At 48.3% G+C, this 2,500-nt stretch overlaps 9 non-coding genes and 1 pseudogene across 9 annotated transcripts in view; all 10 read left to right on the top strand.

The window, feature by feature from the left end:
- LOC138541763 (5S ribosomal RNA) overlaps positions 1-100 on the top strand; it is a 119-nt gene extending 19 nt beyond the window's left edge. The window contains exon 1 of the ribosomal RNA XR_011289761.1: positions 1-100. This exon is cut by the window's left edge and continues 19 nt beyond it. This is a non-coding gene — a ribosomal RNA (5S ribosomal RNA).
- A 106-nt stretch (positions 101-206) lies between these two features.
- On the top strand, positions 207-325 carry LOC138540027 (5S ribosomal RNA). Its single transcript, XR_011288086.1, has one exon. It is a non-coding gene; the product is annotated as a 5S ribosomal RNA (ribosomal RNA).
- A 106-nt stretch (positions 326-431) lies between these two features.
- Positions 432-550, top strand: LOC138550363 (5S ribosomal RNA). Its single transcript, XR_011294118.1, has one exon. It is a non-coding gene; the product is annotated as a 5S ribosomal RNA (ribosomal RNA).
- Positions 551-656: 106 nt separating this feature from the next.
- LOC138542055 (5S ribosomal RNA) lies at positions 657-775 on the top strand. The gene has a single exon (XR_011290045.1). It is a non-coding gene; the product is annotated as a 5S ribosomal RNA (ribosomal RNA).
- Positions 776-881: 106 nt separating this feature from the next.
- Positions 882-1,000, top strand: LOC138540777 (5S ribosomal RNA). The gene has a single exon (XR_011288811.1). It is a non-coding gene; the product is annotated as a 5S ribosomal RNA (ribosomal RNA).
- Positions 1,001-1,106: 106 nt separating this feature from the next.
- On the top strand, positions 1,107-1,215 carry LOC138544637 (5S ribosomal RNA; annotated as a pseudogene).
- A 464-nt stretch (positions 1,216-1,679) lies between these two features.
- Positions 1,680-1,798, top strand: LOC138538801 (5S ribosomal RNA). The gene has a single exon (XR_011286888.1). It is a non-coding gene; the product is annotated as a 5S ribosomal RNA (ribosomal RNA).
- Positions 1,799-1,904: 106 nt separating this feature from the next.
- LOC138542127 (5S ribosomal RNA) lies at positions 1,905-2,023 on the top strand. Its single transcript, XR_011290115.1, has one exon. It is a non-coding gene; the product is annotated as a 5S ribosomal RNA (ribosomal RNA).
- A 106-nt stretch (positions 2,024-2,129) lies between these two features.
- On the top strand, positions 2,130-2,248 carry LOC138550364 (5S ribosomal RNA). The gene has a single exon (XR_011294119.1). It is a non-coding gene; the product is annotated as a 5S ribosomal RNA (ribosomal RNA).
- Positions 2,249-2,354: 106 nt separating this feature from the next.
- On the top strand, positions 2,355-2,473 carry LOC138548067 (5S ribosomal RNA). The gene has a single exon (XR_011291882.1). It is a non-coding gene; the product is annotated as a 5S ribosomal RNA (ribosomal RNA).
- Positions 2,474-2,500: the final 27 nt, after the last annotated feature.

The following is a 2,500-nucleotide window of genomic DNA, read 5'->3' on the forward strand; positions in this document are numbered from 1 at the left end:
TGAATGCACCCGATCTCGACTGATCTCGGAAGTTAAGCAGTGTCAGGCCTAGTTAGTACCTGGATGGGAGACTGCCTGGGAATACCAGGTGCTGTAGGCTTTTTTGTGCTCCAAGTTCAGGAAGTGAGCCCTTTCTCAATTGCCTTTTAAAACTGCAAGGTCTAGCCGACTAGATGCTTAAAAGTACAAAACTCACTAGGCCCAGAGCCTACGGCCACACCACACTGAATGTGCCTGATCTCGTCTGATCTCAGAAGCTAAGCAGTGTCGGGCCTAGTTAGTACCTGGATGGAAGACCGCCTGGGAATACCAGGTGCTGTAGGCTTTTTTGTACTCCAAGTTCAGGAAGTGAGCCATTTCTCAATTGCCTTTCAAAACTGCAAGGTCTAGCCGACTAGATGCTTAAAAGTACAAAACTCACAAGAACCAGAGCCTACGGCCACACCACACTGAATGCGCCCGATCTCGTCTGATCTCGGAAGCTAAGCAGTGTCGGGCCTCGTTAGTACCTGGATGGGAGACCGCCTGGGAATACCAGGTGCTGTAGGCTTTTTTGTGCTCCAAGTTCAGGAAGTGAGCCATTTCTCAATTGCCTTTCAAAACTGCAAGGTCTAGCTGACTAGATGCTTAAAAGTACAAAACTCACTAAGCCCAGAGCCTTCGGCCACACCACACTGAATGCGCCCGATCTCATCTGATCTCAGAAGCTAAGCAGTGTCGGGCCTAGTTAGTACCTGGATGGGAGACCACCTGGGAATAGCAGGTGCTGTAGGCTTTTTTGTGCTCCAAGTTCAGGAAGTGAGCCATTTCACAATTGCCTTTCAAAACTGCAAGGTCTAGCCGACTAGATGCTTAAAAGTACAAAACTCACTAAGCCCAGAGCCTTCGGCCACACCACACTGAATGCGCCCGATCTCATCTGATCTCAGAAGCTAAGCAGTGTCGGGCCTAGTTAGTACCTGGATGGGAGACCGCCTGGGAATACCAGGTGCTGTAGGCTTTTTTGTGCTCCAAGTTCAGGAAGTGAGCCATTTCACAATTGCCTTCCAAAACTGCAAGGTCTAGCCGACTAGATGCTTAAAAGTACAAAACTCACTAGGCCCAGAGCCTACGGCCACACCACACTGAATGCGCCCGATCTCAGAAGCTAAGCAGGGTCGGGCCTAGTTAGTACTTGGATGGGAGACTGCCTGGGAATACCAGGTGCTGTAGGCTTTTTTTGTGCTCCATGATTAGTAATTGCGCAACTTCTCAATTATTTTTCAAATTTGGTATGTTTCCAAAATAATTGTATCCCGTTTTATAGCGGAAATGTTGGACAACATCATGAGGGCTGGAGCTACCTTTTTACATAGAATTAGCATACAGGTAGTGTGTTCATGGGTAATAAATCGACTTTCACATGTAATGCAGTACAGAGAATATTGAGTCCTTCAAGAGGCATGAAAGAAAACCATTATTGTGTTGATTGTTCTCTCCACCTCCCTGCAACAGACACAGGATGGATGAATTAAAGTTATCCTACCAGACATAGGAGTCCTGAATGGGCCCACCAGTCTTATATATCTCGCCTGATCGAGCCTGATCGAGCGATGAGCGTGGTATCATGTTGCAAGTGGCTGCATGGCTTAGCTTACTAAATGCAAATGCATAAGAGTAATATTCTTAGCATTCCTAGAGCCTACGGCCACACCACACTGAATGCACCCGATCTCGACTGATCTCGGAAGTTAAGCAGTGTCAGGCCTAGTTAGTACCTGGATGGGAGACCGCCTGGGAATACCAGGTGCTGTAGGCTTTTTTGTGCTCCAAGTTCAGGAAGTGAGCCCTTTCTCAATTGCCTTTTAAAACTGCAAGGTCTAGCCGACTAGATGCTTAAAAGTACAAAACTCACTAGGCCCAGAGCCTACGGCCACACCACACTGAATGTGCCTGATCTCGTCTGATCTCCGAAGCTAAGCAGTGTCGGGCCTAGTTAGTACCTGGATGGAAGACCGCCTGGGAATACCAGGTGCTGTAGGCTTTTTTGTACTCCAAGTTCAGGAAGTGAGCCATTTCTCAATTGCCTTTCAAAACTGCAAGGTCTAGCCGACTAGATGCTTAAAAGTACAAAACTCACAAGAACCAGAGCCTACGGCCACACCACACTGAATGCGCCCGATCTCGTCTGATCTCGGAAGCTAAGCAGTGTCGGGCCTCGTTAGTACCTGGATGGGAGACCGCCTGGGAATACCAGGTGCTGTAGGCTTTTTTGTGCTCCAAGTTCAGGAAGTGAGCCATTTCTCAATTGCCTTTCAAAACTGCAAGGTCTAGCTGACTAGATGCTTAAAAGTACAAAACTCACTAGGCCCAGAGCCTACGGCCACACCACACTGATTGCGCCCGATCTCGTCTGATCTCGGAAGCTAAGCAGTGTCGGGCCTAGTTAGTACCTGGATGGGAGACCACCTGGGAATACCAGGTGCTGTAGGCTTTTTTGTGCTCCAAGTTCAGGAAGTGA

This window comes from Ambystoma mexicanum, unplaced genomic scaffold (assembly GCF_040938575.1).
Source record: "Ambystoma mexicanum isolate Mex_15411 unplaced genomic scaffold, UKY_AmexF1_1 Mex_scaf10, whole genome shotgun sequence".
NCBI lineage: Eukaryota > Metazoa > Chordata > Amphibia > Caudata > Ambystomatidae > Ambystoma > Ambystoma mexicanum.